Here is a 19,891-nt window from a genome sequence, read left to right on the forward strand (position 1 = left end):
TGGTTTTTTAGGGAAGTTGTTAACAAATTGGTTTTGACAGTTTAACACATTAACAATAATGAATGAGAACAACATATTTTCTAGACTCAACCCAGAAATATTTCCTTTCTACAAAATAAGACACATTTTACAGCATTTACTTAATTATGAAATTGAACTATAGTTTCAGTCTTGGTTTCTCATTTTTCTGTGGATGAACACAATTACTCAAAAATCTGTCATATGCTACCTGTAACAATTGTTTTCTACAGCAGATAATTTGAGTCTGCAAGACTTCATAGCTTTTGTTGGAAGTCTGTGATTGACAATTGGGACTGAGTGACAAAGTTAAAAATCTCATAAACAACTAAACTGTGTTGATGGAAATAGATATGTAGAATACTAATATTTAAACCATGAAACAAATGGTATCAAACATTGACTATTTATTATAATTCACGTTACCCAGTTTATGGTACTCCATAAGTGCTGTTGAAACATTCAAAACGTATGAATTTACAATCTAATACAGGCATATTTTATCTTCATTCATACTCTGTCCCTTTCAATAGGAGTTAGGAAAGTCTGACAGATTTTGATACTGATTAAGGACTCCCTAGGGCAGAGTACTTAGTTCTGATTCTCATCTACACTGTTTCTTTTTGTAGTTTGAGGGAAATAATTTTAATCTCCCTCTATGCCAATCCTTTGACTACCTTTCTGTCTACTGGAGAGAGAAATGGAATCCCAAGGAGTTGGTTTGCCAGAAGGTAAAGCACACTATTGGCATTAAAATCACATAAATCCTAGCATCTAACTTTGGAATTATTTTCTCTAGTTTTCATTTGTAGTGCTCAGATTTAAAAAAAAACGAGGTTTAATGTAGCGTATGAAGGCAAAGACCCTGGTTGGAGATGCTACAAGAATCGTTTATTGTAAGAAACAAGCAGCTTATATAGTACTAAAGTATCTTCTTTCCCAACAGACACACCCCTGCAACCCCCAACTGCCAGGCGGGCAGAATTCCCCTCCATCAGTCAGGCCACCACACATCACCAGGACTTGCTCACGGGCTGTCCCCTGCCAGTGTTCCTGCTTCTTCTATTCCTTCTTCTGGTCTCTGCTTCTTCCACAATCCCGTTCACCAACATCTCCCCTTTTTTTGTTTAATGTACAGAATAATGCTTGTGCTAATATACATGTATATTACATCCTAATGATTACATTGAACCTATACTATTAAAACTACTATAAACTCTAAGACTACTATTAACTATATTGTTGAGCTTATTGATTTCTGTAACTCTCTTATGCTATGGCTGGTTATCAATGGCACGGGGTCTTCTCATTGTCCAGTGGCCTTATCACGAATAAGAACCATTTGCCATGTTTTGAACACTGGGGGCACTCCAAAGTGTTGATTCACTTGTATCATTTCAGTGTTGTCTCTGTTTAGAAAATTTAAAACAAAAGTGGCTTTCCATAGTCGTTCTTATGGTGGATCTTCCAGACTCCCCCTTTTTTCTTTAATTAACAATTGCATTAGCATTTGATGGGCACACTCAACAACCACCTGCCCTGTAGGGGAGTGTGGAATTCCAGTGATGTGGCGAATGCCCCATTCCTGTAAAAAAAGTTGTGTGGTTGTAGATACATATGCAGGGCCATTGTCTGTCTTGACAATTTCTGGTATACCCATAGCAGTGATGGCTGCTAGCCAGTGTCATCGGACATCTCGACTCTTTTCTCCTGTATTTGCAGTGGCAAAAATATAATTAGAAAAACTATCAACAGTGACATGTACATACTTTAGGCAACCAAATTCTCCAAAATGTGTAACATCTGTTTGCCAAATTTGCAGTGGTGAGGTGCCACGTGGGTTAAATCCCAATTGTGGCAACGGGGCTATAGATTGGCATTCAGGGCATGTCAAGATAATATTACGTGCTTGGTCTGTGGTCAGCTGAAATTGCTTTTGCAGTGCCTTCCTGTTTTGGTGGAAGAAGTTATGTGAGAGCTGTGGTTGTTGAAATAATTGTGGTGTGGTGAGGGCAACTGTGGCTTTGTCAGCAGCGCAGTTGCCCTTGGCTAAAGGTCCTTGCAGAGAGGTGTGTGCGTGATATAATAGGGTAATTTACAATAGGAAATATAATGCCATAATTTTTTAAGTTGTATAACTCTGGGTTGTTGACTTCCTTTAGGAAAGCCCTTTCTATACGCTGAACAATTCCTGTAAGATATAAAGAAACAGTTATGATATTGAGATTTACATCAGAAAAAAAAGCTGAAAAGCACGCAACAGCTGCAAGCTCAACAGCTTGGGGCAATCCATTGACACGTTTTGTATCTTGGTTCCTAACAATTTTTACAGATCATTGAGAGTCTTTATTTGTAACTCCAGCTTCAGTGCTTGTGGCTGGATGGTGTGAGTTGTAATCTTCCATCCTAGGTATTTCCAGAGAGGTTCACGTTTAACCTTTTCTCAGCTATCTGCAAGCCTGCTCCTTAGACAGCAAGGCAGACTTGGCAGATGACTGTCTGCAGGTCTTTGTCTTTTTACAATGGGGCCAGTAGTTCTTGTACTAAGTCATGCAAATGCAGCAGTTTGTCCTTTTGAGCAGCCCCCACAGAGAGCAGACAATGCATCAGCCAAGAGACTCACTCCATGAGTTTCTGTGTGGTTTCTTGGCACCCTTTTATCATATCAGTGATGGAAGGGTTAGCATTCTTAATTGTTTGCAATACTTTACGTCAGTCAGCATTAGCATTTTCGAACACTAATTGTTTCACAGGAGTATCACACGAGCTGCTCGGTTATCTACTTGTCTCTCTACTGCATTTTGGAGCCGATCAAGGAACTTTATATAGGGTTCTCCAGGCGCTTGTGTGATAGCAGAAAAGGAAGCTTCAGGTACCCGTCTTATTGCGCTCAATACAATGACTTTTATTTGCTCGCAACACTGTCTGTCCATCTGGGCTTGTGTGGCGGGAGTAGCCCGAGGCCCCTCACCGACGAGCTCATTCACACCAATATGATTTAAATTGCCCGTTAAGTTCCCCGGTGCTTTAGCAGTCAGAGATCACGGTACTCAGTCATGAATACAGCATATTGCAGAGCCGACAAAATCACACGCAACAAGTTTCCAATCATGAGGAGTCATGATATATCCTTTGGTTACCAATAGGCTAAAGGTATATGCCAATTAAGGACCATAGTCCTTTACCGATTTTCTCAATTCTTTCACCGGATCATAAGGTAGAGACTCCCAGCAGGACTGCTGGCCACCTTCGATAAGGGAAACCTTCTAGGAATTCTGTATCTCCCTGGGCTATAGCTTCCTTTCTACATTGTTCCAGAGCCCCGTAATACACAGTCTGAGTCGGCGCAACCCCCCCAACCGCCCCCCTCGGTTCGTCATCGCGGGGTACAGATTCAGCTCCTTTAGGATGGGCCGCCCCAGGGTCTGATTTTTGCGCCGCAGCGTTACAGGGAGGTGGCAGCGGTGGAGCAGAGGAGCGCTCTGGGTGTTCAGGGGGATCAGTTTTTGACTCTTTTCTAATGTGTGTCAAGGCTTCTGAGACTGGGAAATGTTCGGTGGCTGCTGTATCTGTTCCTGAGGCCACATTCCAAAGTTTAGTGCTTATCTTGTCCCACACACCCTCGACAAAGGTGCCCATCGGTGGAAAGTCCGGGACATTTTTTCGTACCCAGTCTAAGAAAATTAGTAAAGACAGGGTAGGTACAGATCGATTCTGAATTTTTAAAATATACTGTAGTACTTCCATTAACAGAAAATGTGAATATGTAGCATTAAATTCAGCATACACTAGACTGTGTTTGCTAATAAACTATTAGAACATTTCCTGGCACAGATTTGATCTATTTTAAATAACATTTGCCCTAGTAATTCCTGGACATGGTTTATCAGTTAAATTATTCTTGCCCAGTACGTGGTGCTTGGGAGCCTAAGGCACTTTACCAGCATAGAAACAGGCTTTGTCATGGCAAATGTCTTCAGTGCCCAGGCAGATTTCTGAGATTTTTTAGTGCAGACTTAGAATTATTAGTGTAGATACAGCCATAATATCTTGCTAAAATGTTTCTTATTGCTCGGGATCTTCAACCTGAAAACAAAGAATTGTACTTAAAAATCAGTACGTATACAAGACTAAGAAAAATAATTTTAAGTCCTGATAGCTTGCCAGATAATATTTACCCTTCACATGAATTAAAATGAACATACGTACTTACAAGCATAGTATTTTCTAATGCCAAATGTGGAGGAAAAGGGGATTGCTACATATTTGAGTGATCAGAATAGAGTCAGTCGATCAACTTCCTTTGCTGTGTTCATAGATTTTTCTTCTCATGCGTATGAATTTAACTCTGCGTGCAGGTCCGGTTGGAACTTCAGTGTCATCCTCATTCTTCATCCTTTTTTTTTTCCCGTTTTCAAAGAGACAGACTCATTGCTTTTTTTCTGGAGGGTAGTCCAGGGAGAATATAAAAACATATCAGTACTATCTATCTGCTACCAAAAACTTTAAAGCTTTAGATCCTGTATCTAACAAATATCTTCCTTATATCTATACACTTTCTGTTTCTGTTTGTTCTTTGTAAGCGCAAACACTGACATTTTCCTTAATGCGGTCACTATACACTAACTTTGTGCAATGTATGAAGTGTATTTTAGAGAGATTATTAAATACAGGTTAAAAAACCCAAACAAACACATTTCCGTGACATATTTGAAGTTACCAAAGTGATCAGCAGGAAGACTGGGTCTTCTGATATAATTGCGAGATTATGTTCTCTCTGTAATGAGCAAAACAGAATACTTTGCTTCTTTGCAGGTAAATAGCAGAGATTGCTTTCAAAACTTCAAAATCTTTTTTACTGAAATATACCTGGAATTTCATTCTTCGTTTCATATACCACTGAGTTCTTTCACAGTTTTCATTCAATGGAGCATAGCTTTCGTCCCTATCCCCTGCTTCTTCTCTGACTGTTAGAGAATGCTTTTCACAAAGAACTGGCAAAATGCATACTTATTTCATGGTCTTTTGATATTAAACCTTTATTCCCCTTTTAAGTTCACTTATCTATCATTGTATATTGTCATTGCTTGCAGTACCCCATGGGCAGGCACCTAGAACTTGTGCCTACCTGCAATACACCTACCTGCAATATTGTAAGAAGGTAGACGGGTACCTGTCAGTCATCTCTCAGAAATAATAACCCTTTCTACTGAGTCTTTTCTCTGTCTTTTTAAAGACATGAGTTTGAAATAGAGTCATTTTGCAGTTCAATTAATGATAACATAATCAGTAACATAGTTGTGCTTGCTTTGGGTTATGTAATAGCCCAGTAGCAATAATAAATTGTTGTTGAACAGCCTGCATGCATGCTTTTGTACATGTCGTACATGTTTTGGGCTTTGCAATAGCATGCTAACAATAATAAATATTGAAGAGTCTTGTTCTGGAGAGCTTAATGCTGAAGGAAACAAAGAATCCCATTGAGGGATTAAAGTGATAGCAATTATTGGACAAAGCTGGTAGTGCTTTGTAAAGTATGTGCTAAGTTTCAATAAAAGTTTATGTTTAGTGCCATATAGTTTATCAGTGACAAGATTAGAATTGCAAATAATTAGGATCCAATACACAGCTGTACAACTCAGTGTAACAAGTTTTAAAAAACAGTGTTGTCTGAATTGCTGCTTACCCAACAGCAATTGCCAACTCTTCTCTTCCAACTACTTTTTAAACATTAAGCAGTTAAACCTTTAGTGCATTGATTTCAGTTGTTACTTATGAAGGATTTCCACTGTAGGTACAGAAGGTAGGTACTCATTGAGATTTTCTACTATTCTGAGACCACTTTTTTTTTTTTTTTTTTCTTATTAGAATTGGGATTCATGAATGTATCACTTTAAAGCTTGTTGCACAATGTACAGATGAATCCTGAAAATATTATTCCACTCTTTCTTTAAACCCTTTGCAAATGTTTAGGGCCAATAATACAACACTGTAATCACATAAGGGTGTTAATAAATGTGAAAGCTGTAAATGAAATAACAATACAGAGAATGATTACAGAGAATGATATTAATCTTACTTGAATTTCTATAATCATAACATACACATGGAAATAAACTACAGATTATAAATACAAAAAATGTAGCTGTCTAATTCAGGTTTCCACACATGAGCCAGGTTATCTCTTAGAGTCAGTGGAGATTCAGTCTAGAATTCAGTTGTCTAAACATATGCACCTAATACCATTCAAGACATGTTATGGAATTCTACTTAGGGTTGGAAAATACGGCACAGGATATAGAATAGTCACATACATTTCTGGACATAAGGCCTAATTTGGTTGTCCATGTATGGGTAGCCAGTGTCATTTGATATTCCCTGGGGATCTTACCTGGTCTTCAGTTGCTGCTTGGAAAAGACATAGGTCTCCCATTGGTGTTTGAGATATGTACAAGGGCAGTAGATCTAATAGAGGAGCAATAGAAGACCTGTGCCCAGGTTGGTAGCTGGATGTCAAGAGAAATGCTTTAAGGCATCTCAAATGGCACAAGCCATCTAGTTGGTGCCAGTTGCACTGGCCCTGATTGTTTAGACACCTAAATTTAGATGTCTTGAATCTGGACCTAAATGACAGTCCAGAAATTGTGGATGCCAGCAGTCACCTTTAGGGGGTCTAGCCTGAAAAACAGTTGATATGAATCAGTTTGGTGCAATTGACCAAGGAGTCAAGAGTCACTTCCTATGTTACATTAAGTCAGCAGTGTAGATGTCACCTAATGTTCTCCGTTCATTATGCAGGAAGTCTACAGGATTAACTCAGCTGTTTAAATGTAAATCATAGTTGTCTACATTTGACTAGATGAATCCAATTCAGAGCAGCTTCTGTGCCACTTTTCATTCCATAATAACATGTAAAATTACTGTTTTTCTTCAGATGGCTGTCTTGAAACTTCTATTTATTTCTTCCAGCATGTAATTTCCTATGCAGTCTTTTAAGTTTAAACAATCTCTTGAAAGGTCAGATGTTGACTGCTTTGATCCATTTCAACATTTATAAAATGTGATGTTTAACATGGCTTCCTTATAAAACAAGCACCATCATTTTTACAAGAAATGCTTGTTGTATCAACCTCTGAAACACCAGCAATTCTTAACACAAGTGACTTAACAAGGCCAGTTTTAAAGATATATATGTATTCTTCCCTAAATTATGTGTAGCTGAGGGAATCCATTCTATACACACAAGTCATTGCTAAGGAAACAAAGAGACCTCCAACAACTAAGTGCACTGTTCAGAACAAATACATTCTACATACACTACTTGTATTCTAACAAAAAATCATAACAAAAAAAAAAAGGAAATAGAACTTGCAGAGGCTTTTCTCTTGAAGTGGAAAGTGGAGTAATTTGGTAATCTACACTTCAGGACTGGAGAAAGCATCATATAAAATAAAACACTTTTAAAATATCATGTCCCTTTTTAAACTGTTGATTTTTAATCTTTAAACACAGCATGAAACTTATGAAACAGCAAGTAACAAAATAATAAAAGAAAGCTGTTGATGAACAAAGCACATTTACTGGAGGACCAGAAGATGGTCAGAGGCCAGAGCCTTTGACAAAGAGAGGCTGAGTGAAGCAGGCTCCTTTATAGTTGAGAAGGTGTGTGGAGGAGAAATATCTGCCTTCCAGTATGTAGGAGGAGGTTACTGAGAAGATGTAATCAGCCTCTTTATTGAGGCATACAATAGGAGAATGTGGCACAATGGCCATATATCAAAAAGGGAGCCTCTAACGGGAAGAAAAGAGATTCATTATCATAATAAACAAGCACTGGAACAGGTTATCCAGAAAGGTGATGGAGAGTTTTTCTTTTGATAATTTCCGAACAAATTCCTCATCAAAATGGTATGAGACAAATGTTGATTGTGCTTTGACTAGAGGGTCTCCCTCAGATTCTATGTTTCTGTCATAGGACCAAGTATTGTATCATCTTTATTTCTTAATGTATCAAACTGGAGTGGTTGAGTTGGTATCTGTAAAACCAAACCAAACCAAAAATACTGCTACAGGTGGAACAGTTTCCCTCCCCGCTCCCCTTTTTTGTCACCCTAACAAAGTGTTTGATCACTCTTCAATTACAGCCTTTTTCTGCTTCTAATTGCCTTAGTACAGCTGGTATTTGTAGCAATTTTAAAGTTTCAATCCAGCAGTAGAAAACCTAAGTGGTTTCAAATAATGCTATTTTTATTTTCTGGTTGTCATATTTTTACAACCTCTTTGGGGAAAAAAGATAATTATATTGTTAATCTTGCTAAAAAAACATTAGAAACTATGACAACATGACTAAAAATCCATTTTGGACTGTTGAAGGAGCATTGCTGTACGCACTATCAATACAAAAACTATGATAGAAATGGCTGAAGCATCTGTATGTCGCCACTGAATCTTGAATTACTTCCTTGATTCCTCTGCAGATTTTTAATGTGACGCTGAACAAATTTCTTCAATAAAACTGTTCACAGGTGATCATTAACTGTGCATTTCTCATTCCCTGGTGCTTATACTGAAAGTCAGGGTTCCCACCTGCAAAACCACTAAGCATTTGCAACTCTGAATGAGAAGTGTGATTGGAAAATATTGCATAGTATTAGAATGCTCATGCTCAGAAACAAACAAACCAAAAGCCCCACGGTAAATCAGGGGCTAAGCTATCATATATCAAATAGAATTTTGTCTTCATCACTTTAGTTCAACATTTTCTCTTTAACATGAAGATCATCCTCTTTCTCCATGTATAATTGTGGTGGGTTGAACTTGGCTAGCCACCGGGTGCTCACCAAGCTCCTTTATCATTTCTCTTCCTCAACTGGACAGGGGGAAGAAAATATTGATGACAGGCTATGATGAAGGGTCAAGATAAGGACAGAGAGATCACTTACCAATTACCATCGTGAGCAAAACAGACTCAGATTGGGGAGATTAATTTAATTATCACCAATCAAATCAAAGTGGAATAATGAGAAATAAGAACAAATCTAAAAAACACCTTTCCCCACCCCTCCCTTCTTCCTAGGTTCAACTTCACTCCCAAATTCTCTACCTCCCCTCCCTGAGCATTGCAGGGACATAGAGGATGGGGATTGCAGTGAGTTCATCACACATTTTCTCTGCCGCTTCTTCCTCCTCATGGTCTTCCCCTGCTCCAGTAAGGGGTCCCACCCATGGGAGACAGTCCTTCATGAACTTCTCCAACATGGGTTCTTCCCACAGGCTATAGTTCTTCACGAACTGCATGGGTCCTTTCCTGTCATTCATGAACAGACTGCTTCAGCGTGGGTCCACTGAGGGCCCACAGATCCTACTACAGTGTTGGCTGCTCTCCAAGGGCCACATTTCCTGCCATGAACTTGCTACAGCGCAGCATCTCCATGGTGTCACAGCTCCTTCAGGGCACATCCACCTGCTCTTGTGTGGGGTCCTCCAAGAGCTGCAGGGTGGATATCTGCTTCAACATGGTCTTCTCACTGGAGAATCTCTGCTCTGGTGCCTGGAGCACTTCCTCCTCCTCTTTCTTCACTGACCTTGGTGTCTGCAGTGTTGTTTCTCTCACATCTTCTCACTCCTTTCTCCTAACTGCTGTTGTGCAGCAGTTTTTTCCCTTTCTTAAACATGTTATCACAGAATTGCTACCGGTCATTGATTGTCTCAACTTTGGCCAGCAGTGAGTCCATCTTGGAACCAAGTGGACCTGGCTGTGTTGGACATTGGGGAAGCTTCTGCTGTCTTCTCACAGCAGCCACCCCTGCAGCCCCTGCACTACCAAAACTTGGCCCAATGAAATAACATGGGTATATTTCTGCCTAGTAGATATATTGTAAAGACAAACTCCTTGATATTTATGAAGGACTTATCTATGATAAGAAATGCTACAGAAAAGCTTAGGAGCAACTTAAACTCTTCCTTAAATACATATTTATTGTATCATTTTTATACATAAAAAAACCCTGGGGATAAACTGTAGACCAAGGATGAAGAAGTACAAATATTTCTAGTATGAGGTCATGCAATTAAATACTTTGCCATTTATAAATATATTTATAAATTTTTATACAATTAAAATTAATATATATATTTGATCCATATTTAAATACATAAAGTAACTGTCTCTCAGAAAGTTCAGCCTATCTCCTTTCATCTGATGAAATTTTACTGCAGCAATTCTCATCTTCAAGGAAAATTATCTTAGTTTAGCATTCTGATTAATTTTTTTGATTTCTTTTGCAAGACCACTGTACCACACTGTATTTCATATGGAATGTCAAATCATGCACTTTGTTTGCTCCCTTTGTTCATCTAATTAATGCTTCTGTTAAGGAAGGCCAGCAGTCAATTTGACATTAGCTGCAGTTCAGTAATTTGTGCTTAAATTAAAGCTCCAGTTCTTGCTGTCTTGCTCTTGTTGATTGGGGCTTTTCTTGATAAGTACTACGGTGCCTTTTGAACACAGATTTATTTATTGATTAAAATTATATACAACATGAACAAGAAAGAGAGATGAAGTCAGTGAATTACTCTCACTCTATGCCATTAAGCAAGTGGCAACACTGTTATGTTTTATGTCCAAAGTTGGTAATAGAAAATTGTTATATTGTTCCAGAGGCAAAACTGAAACTAGTTGGGATATAATCATAGAATAGTTTGGGTTGGAAGGAATCTTTAAGGTCATCTAGTCCAACAACCCCTGCAATAAGCAGGGACTAAATCAGGTTGCTCAGAGCCCCGTCCAACCTGAACTTGAATGTATCCCAGGCATCTACCATCTCTCTGGGTAACCTGTTCCAGTGTTTCCTTGCTTTCATTGTAAAAATTCTTCCATCTGGTCTGAATCTTCCATCTTAGTTTAAAACCATTACCCCTTGTCCTGCAAAAAGGCCTATCCCTATCTTTCTAGTAAACCTCCTTTAAGTACTGAAAGGCCTCAATAAGGTCTCCCCGGAACCTTCTCTTCTCCAGACTGAGTAACCACAACTTTCTCAACCTTTCAGCACAGGAGAGGTGTTCCATGTCTTTGTTCATCTTTGCAGCCCTCCTCTGGACCCACTCCAACAAGTCCATGTCTTTCCTGTGCTGAGAGCTCCAGAGCTGGATGCAGTACTCCAGGTGGGGTATCACCAGAGTGGAGAAGAGGGGGAGAATCACCTCCCTCGACCTGCTGGCCACACTTCTTTTGATGTACCCCAGGATGTGGTTGGCTTTCCGGGCTGTGAGCATACATTGCCTGCTCATGTCCAGCTTCTCACTCACCAGTACCCTCAGGTCCTTCTCTGCAGGGCTGCTATTAATCCCTTCATCCCTCAGGTTGCCCCAAGGCAGGTGCAGGACCCTGCAGTTGGACAGGTGAATCTCAAACTACTGCAACTCTTTGCAGCAACTCTCCAAGCTCTCTACTTCATTTGTAAAATGGCAGCATTTGAAAGTCCATTTTCTATATTGTTTCATTACACTCAGCACTCTGATGGCATGTTGGAGGGCTTACATGTCTCCACTTTTATAACCTGACTTCCACAGAATGAAAAAGTTGTACACAACCTGACTAACTAATAAGTGACATTAAACTGCCTGATCTGGATAATGGTAAGCCCTCCAACATGCCATCAGAGTGCTGATTGTATTTGAGTACACCTGCAGGTAAATGAAGAAGTAATAATTGTTTTCCATAGTAACTCGTCCTTACTAGTCTGTTGTGATGGTGGGGAAAAGTGTTGCCCAGTTTCTATAAATAAGTTTTTAAGGTTTGCATTTTTACATTTTTAGAGTATGCAGAATTTTTTGCAGCTCTTCGTGTTAATATCCATACAAATTAAGGGGAAAAAATAGGTTTGTGAGATTTATTTTTTTTCCCCTAGGAGAATGATAATTAATTCATTTTGGGACAGGACAAAACAGCCAAGAAAATACAGAACACAACAAGAGAAAAAAAAAATCTGAATTCCAAGTACTGACTGCAATAAATTTTGATATTAGAGCAAAGATGGTCAATTTAAGCAACAAAGTGTTTGCTTACAATTACCTCTCTAATCTTGCTTGTTAAAATTATAAAATACCTATAGAGATTTAAAGTGCTTGCTGAAATGTCAGCATGTAAAGAAAATGTATTGATTCATATGTGATAAGAACTTATTCATGTCATTGTGGCAAAATTTGTTTTCATATACAGGCACTATTTTATTTCTTGTGTCCATAACATGAATACCACTTTTACTTTATTTTTAAGTCCTCCTCCTTTTAAATATACTGGGAACCTGAACAGATTTATAGGAAGTATAACTAGAATAAAAAACTCCCCAAAACACCAAAATTAGAGTTTGACTTATCAATTTATCCCTGAAGTAAAACCTCTAGAATATAAAAACTGTCATACAGTGTTAAGAAAGTGATCCATCTAGTCTAGTATCCAGTCACTGACTTTAGTAGTAATAGATGCAGTATTATTTTTTATATTAATTTGCAACAGGAAAATTTTCTCCTAACTCCATTAGATGCATTTATATCATGGGCATATTTAAAGAAAAACAGTAACTATTATAATCTTTGTTAAATACTCAGAAGTCAAGATGTACACCTAACAACACTGATTGGCAGCTGATGGAGTGCAGAAATGCTGCCACTATACATCCCAAGAGAGAGGGGACCCATGCCAAAGGCACCTGACACAGGCACCCCAGTCCTCCCAGCACAGGGTTCAGGGCACTGGTAAGGTGTGGTCACATCCCCAAACACAGCAACCCTGAGCACGACTGACATTGTCAACCTTTGGGTCCAGAGTGAGAGTAGAAAGGTGATTTCAGCACTATAGTGAAGCGGTAGATACTCAGAAGTGTGAGTGGGGGAGGCTGTGTAAGTTTTATTTGTATTACTAAAAAATCGTTTCTGTATTCATTACATAATTTGGACTGGTAGCACATTAATTGGACCATTAATATTGGACTCTATTAATATGAAGTCTTAGCTTCGTATATATAGTGTGTTAATTTTGCCAGTAACAAGATTTTAAGTGTATCGTTTCTTTTTGTGATGTTCATATTTTTAATCCCACTGAGTGCACCTCCTTCTCATAGAGCAAATAGAAACAATTTTTAAACACTTTTCCCTTCATTCCTATGTGTCTTTGTAGAAGTAGTTCGTGTATATTTGCTCTTAATTTATTCACTACCTTGACCTTTCCATTTAATAACATTATACATATATTTTCAGTTGCATTAACCAGAAAAGAACAACCTGTTTCATGCTGGATTACATCAAGGATAGATTAGCAGGAGATCTCAGGGGACATTTCCTCCTTTTGCATGACATGACTAACTATAAAATTATGCAACTTGTCTGTGTACTTGAACCATAGCTGTTATATACCATCCGAGGATTTCTGCCACACATCAACTGCACCACCAGACTGAGAAAACGCTCTCATTTCACTCACCAGTGGTTCCTTTGGGAGGCTGGCAAAGGAATCACTGCAGTAAGGATACAGCTTTTCTAATTTACCATACTGAACATTTAAAGCCCTGATTCAGCAGGAAGCACAGAAGGACACATCCTGTCACCTCATTTTAACTCTGTGTCTGTTACAAATAATCTATGTTACAGCTGAAAAACTGTTGATCACATCTTCCATGTACCCACAGGATGTCTGAGATCTAAAGGTTCTTCTTGGGTTCTGGTACTGTTCCAGGATGCAGTTAGTCCAGGACCGCCTAGCCTGTTGACTTCTCATCTGCACTCTTCTATCACAGCAGTAACTCTGTGCAAGCTCTTTGTAATCTGCTAGGGGCTGTGCAGAACTAATGACTTCTTTCTAATCGCAGACCTCATGATATCCACCACAGATGTTTTGTGACAGATCATCCCCAAGCTAATGTCCTCAATTTCACACAAGTCCTCTACTGTGAGAGTAAAACCTAGATTGGATTCAAGAGCTAAAATAATTCTGACAAAATATCACGTGAGTTGTGAGGACGCTATCCCACATACCTATATGTAGTAAGGCCTACCAAAAGATAAAAAATTCCTGTGGCTTTGTTATTGATCATTTTCACATGTAGTTAATTTGGCTTAATTTTCTCATTACCTGATAGATACAAAACTAGCTGAGCTTGAACATTACACTCAATTATTCTGAACACTTCATAAAATACAGTGCCAGTTCTCCTGGAGTTTCTGGAGTGATGAATGTACTTTGGTGGGCCTTTGAAACTGCTATGGAAAATTCTCTTTAACCACAGCCTTTCCCATTTATCTTTGTCTGGAAATCTTCCCTTTGCTTACGGTCAGTGCTGCAGACCGTATTACTTAGTCCTCCTGCTGCTCTAATTTCGGAAGAAATAAATTATTCCTTTTCCCTGAATCAAGGGAATCAGCAGCAAAGATTACCTTGTTATATTTTTATTTCTAGAATATGTAAATGAAGAGAAACAGAATTCAAGATACAAAAGCAGGGAGAGTGAATAGATTATCAGAAGGATCTAATCAATTATTTCCATATACCAAAAAGTTCATATGCATACAGTTCGCAAAAACACACAAACAGTAGGAAACTGAGATTTCACAGTACATACAGAATCACAGAATCACAGAATTATCTAGGCTGGAAAAGACCCTCGGGATCATCGAGTCCATCCATGCCTGCCTATAGCCATTATACTATCTCTGCCTCCTGATTGCTAGTGGTTTGCTTTCTCTTTTTATGTAATCTCATTAATATAGGATTTCACAAAATCACAGAAGACTTGAGATCGGAAGGTACCTCTGGAGATCACCTTTTCTAACTCTGCAAAAATAGTGTCCAACTCCAGTAGGCTGATCAGTACCTTCTCCAATCAGGTTTTGAATACCTCCAAGGATGGAGAGTCCACTATCATGGTAAAAAAGATTTCTTATGTTTAAATATAATTTCTTATATTTCAGTTTGTGCCCATTGTCCCTTGTCCTTTCACCGGGCATTGAGAAAACTCTGGCTCTGAATACTTAACAGATATCATTCAAATTTAGTTAGGGCAAACAGCTGTTAAAACATTTGGATAATCTAGTAACTGCTTTCCATCTGAGACTAATAACTGAATAATAATTTACATGAAAAGTTAGAGACGGAAATTATGTGTATTCAAAGGTTTGAACTGGATTATACCTCCCACTCTAGATGCAACCTTTTTCTTCTTTCTCCAGCAAGCAAGAGTAGGGAAATAATTAGCAAACAGTTTTATAGTTGCTTATATTTACTAAATTGTCAGACAATCTTAACAGGTTATGGTATCTTGCAAAAATACAAAACAGAAATTATGATCTGTGCAGTGAAACATGATCACAATGACATTCATTAGAGATTAGCCTCTGAGGTACTTCCATATTTAAAAAGGGATCTCTCTAAATGAACTGGAGAGTTATATAGTAAAAACTGTTGACACTGAATTGCTTACAAAACTGTTTAAGTTAAAGTAAGTTTGTTTCTCATCAACCTGTCTTTTAGGACAGGTTATTTCTGAAAATATACTGAAATCTCATTTCGTTTATACTGCTGTGTTAGCTATTAGGGTTGAAATTGAGCTTTATTAAATAAATTACTGTTTCTCCATGAACAAAAGCAACATGATATTATAAGTGACTTAGCCTAGATAATTTCACTGCCCAAACAGAATCTGTATTTACAGCAAGATCAGCCATCTATACATATTATTTATTTCACTGTAAAATTGCTGCTGCTATAAAATTGGACTTGATTTTGTCTTTGAGGTAGTGAGGCAAAGTCAACAGTATCATTCCATATCCTCCTCACCCAAAGGGTTACTGTGATTAGTCACATAGTAGGAAAGGCTGTATGGTCTTTCCGATAAAATTCTATAGCACCCGTTATCTATTGGTGTAACACTAAAAAAATGCATCTGTGAATGTTCTTGTAGGCTTGTACATAAGGAAAGAACAAAGACAGTCATGGCCTGTAGCAGAAGTTGCTCAGTTAGTCCACTAACTGCAACATACTACTTACTCCTCATGTTTTTGGGGTGATGAACACCAACATTGTGTAGCCTCCTTCATCCCGACATCAAAGAAACTTTGAGATTTGTTATGTGCTCATTAGAAGGCTCTCCCCAGCTGGTGAAAGTCTCTGGAAAATAGGGGTACTCTGTGCAAGTAAAGGTCCGTTGCGAGAACTGCTAGAGAATGTTTTTGGAAGTCATGGTTATGTTTTAGATAGCTTGCAAAAACTGACAGTCATCAAAAAGAGCACTGAAAAGTATAAAACCCAATTCCGAGCTTTCTTAAGCTGTTTGAAGAAGAGTAATACTATTGCAATAAGTGCCATTGCAGCCATGCAATGGAGTCTGGATTGAGATCCATTAAATGATAGCCACAACTTATCTACAACAGTAGTGATCCTTCCAATAACCTTAATATAGAGTGCAATAAATCAACCACACTCAAGCATCTAGTATATTTACAAAGAGGCAACAGTCCAAATCAGAAGGAATGTTAAATTGTTGTAATACAGAGCTGGGATTTTTCTTCTTCTAACACTAATTGCTTATAACTGAAATAAATAAAAAATACCAAGTTATTAAAAATGTGCTCTTGGCTGCTTCTGCTAATGATCTAATAATTCCAATATTGTAATAAGAAAATGTAGAGGAAGACAACACTTGTCACTGATCTTTTTTTTTGCCCATTAACTTTATTGTGAAAAGATTTAATGAATAAGTAACAAATAAAGTGTGCTTCATTAAGTATGTCTGATCAGACAGGGGCTTCCAGTGTCCCTGGTTCTGGGATAGGGTTTTTAATACATCACAAGTGGAAAGAAATCATTTCCCTGCAGCCCAATTAGACGATTTTCTGCTGCCCTCCTCCACATTTCCTGCTGGTTAACATAGGCACAAAGCTTTTGTAATTATTTTAGATATGTTAAAAGGTATATCCATCTGAGCATTCTAGAATGGAAGAGGATGATCATTGTGCTTGACACTGACATTGCAGAGTGAACTTGATACCCTCAGGTTTTTGAGTTTATACTTCCAGTTGGTTTAAGTATATAAATTGCTCTCTAAGGTGTGCTGTAATTTCAGTCTATGTGAAAAAAAAAAAATATATTAAAAGGGAGGCAAGTGTGGAAAACATATTTTTTACCTTAAAGTTGTTTAGAAATGAGGAGAATTTGCAACGATGCATAGGCTTATGCCTTGAATGAGTCAGCTCTTGGCTGTACTAGGCGTCTATTGTTTAAGTGTATAGTCATCTCTTACCTGAGATTATCCTACTGACAAGTATCTTGTGTCTGTGTCTTGGAGTACCCTTTGACATTTAGGAAAATTCATAGGTCTGTAGCATAAACAGCTTAGAAGTTTTTGTTCCAGTACTTTTCCCTTGCTGCTTCACTATTTGTTTATTCCCAGATCTCCTATTTCTGAAACTCCTTTTCTCACAGAAAGAAGTTTACTGTAATTACAGATTCTATGAATCACACTTCTGGAGTAGAGAGGGCATGTCATTGCAAAAAAGCCTTAAACTGAAGTAAATTGGTGATCTGTAATTTCGTACTTGATGTCATTTTTAGAAGAGCTCAACTGCAACATTACTTTTTCCTTTAATGCACCTGAAGCTTCACATTGTTTGCTCTGTTTTAGACTTTGGGACTCTTGGAAAGAAATCACTTTAGATATATGTCTCAGTTGAGTACTATTTCTCCCATTTTACTGAGCTTTTGTTGGTAAGTTTGCTAAGTTCTGCATTGTGAAATAGATGTAGCAGAAATTACCTATAACATTAAAAATAATGTTTTAAGACTAACTACCTGTTTTCTTGCATTCAAGAGTTTAGTAAATACATAGCCAAAACATTCTTAGTATTTTTACAGAGCAAAATAAGTGAACTCAATATGGTAGACTAACCGGATAATGAACTAACCTACAGAAGTTCTTCCCTTCGGTTTACAAGTCCACGCTTCATTTTTTAAAGCTGTATTATCAAACTAATCCCATATAAACTACTAACAGGGCTGCTTCCTGCAGGCTATGGAGCTGAGGAGGATCACACAGCCAGCAGGGGCCTCACCAAGCAGAATAGTCCCACAAGTACCTAAGCAGGGCAAGTAGGACAGAGACTGCAGTTGAGTCCAAACAATAGCCCAGACCATAAAGCAATATTAAGATGATGAGGCAAGTTCAAGTTGGAAAATCAGTCTGTAGTTAGGAATCAGATAATGGGAATGTGAGTGGTCATGTTCTGTCTGTGAGGGAGGTTAGTAGCAATTCTTGAGACAGTGAAATATCCCACCTGTGTCTAGCATACAGTTAAGTAGATTACACAGGAATTCAGCAACTATTAGATTAGAAATCCTGCCCTAGCATCTTTTGCATGTATTAGTTGAAGAATAAATAGATAAAGAGGATTAGATACTTGTTTCACATATGCTCTCTTCCAGCCTCCGAAAAACTATATTTGACAGTAACCATAGCAGCAAAACTGATTAGGCGTATTTGAATGAACAAATGATGAAATAGCATTTTTTATTTAGAATTTCAATAAAGGATGCTTAACACTGTAGACAAATATATTCAATTCTATTCTAAAAAAAAAAATAAAATAAATCATGTGGATGAAATAGGTGAAATATTTTTAACAAAAGCAAAATATTACTTTTTAAACACACTATTAAGAAATTATATTCAACATTGTGAGGCTATACTCATGAAAGTAAACTTCAGGAGAAGCAAGCATAATTCTTTTCAGATCTATCTTATGTCCTGTATCTTTAATATCTTTTTGAGCACTTTCTGCTTCTGTTGAGCTGTTTCTGCAAAGCAGATTTTGTTACTTGATGCACCACTGCAAACCTCTCAAAATGCAAGAGTAGCACACCCTGGGAATTGATAGATGAAGAACGATTTCTAGAATCCCTCTTTGCTTATCTGAGGCAATACAGTTGTCCTTACACTGCTAGAAGTTTGCATGCAGATCTCCATAAGTAAGCAATTTAGTGACTATTGTAGTGGTGGAGACATCCTTAGAATGAATTAAACGTATTGACATTTATCTCAAACCTTTGCCCTTTAAGGGTTTATAAAGCAGGTAGGGTAATTCCTTTCTCCAGGCGACTTCTAGAGTAGCGCATAAAAGTTCCTGGAAACAGGAAAAGAAGCATACAAATATTCACATCTAAAATGAGCCTTGCTAGGCTTTAGATTTACATTCCACTTGTTTATTTCTGATGGTTTTGTTCTGATCAGTTTAGTTCTGATGGTGAGTTAATATTATTGTATGCCTGTGTTCCAACCTGGCTTCACCCCTACTTCTTCTAATAGGTATGAGTTCAAAGCTGAGAAGTACACCTCATTATCTTATTTCCTGGACTACTGTTACACTTGCCTAACATGACGTGTTCTGGGAGTCTTTAAAATAAGAGAGAAGGAGAGACATCCACATCCGAGTATATGAGTTAGGTAACTTGAGTTGTAAGAGGGTATTTTTGTGCCACTCCTTATCTGGCACAAGTTGGGCTTATTTAAAGAAGCAGAGAGAATTTCTGTTCTCTATTTCTGCTAACCCGACAAAAGCCAGTGGAGTGAAAACACAGACACTCTTTCATGCTACCTATGTCGATAAGCTATTCTTGGTGTTTGGAAATATTGAAAGTATACTACTGACATGGCCAAAGCTGAAGTTCAGCCAAACTTTGGTCTATCTGTAATCTTCCTTGTAAATATATCCTCAGGTATCTAGAGCAGTCTAATTCTTCCTAATTTTTGGCTAGTATAACTAACCTAAGACAATTTGTCTTGATTTGGTTGCCCACATGTAGGCATGCAGGACTATTTGGATGCTAAAT

Source organism: Calidris pugnax, unplaced genomic scaffold (genome assembly GCF_001431845.1).
Source record: "Calidris pugnax isolate Ruff unplaced genomic scaffold, ASM143184v1 scaffold153, whole genome shotgun sequence".
Classification (NCBI taxonomy): Eukaryota; Metazoa; Chordata; class Aves; order Charadriiformes; family Scolopacidae; genus Calidris; species Calidris pugnax.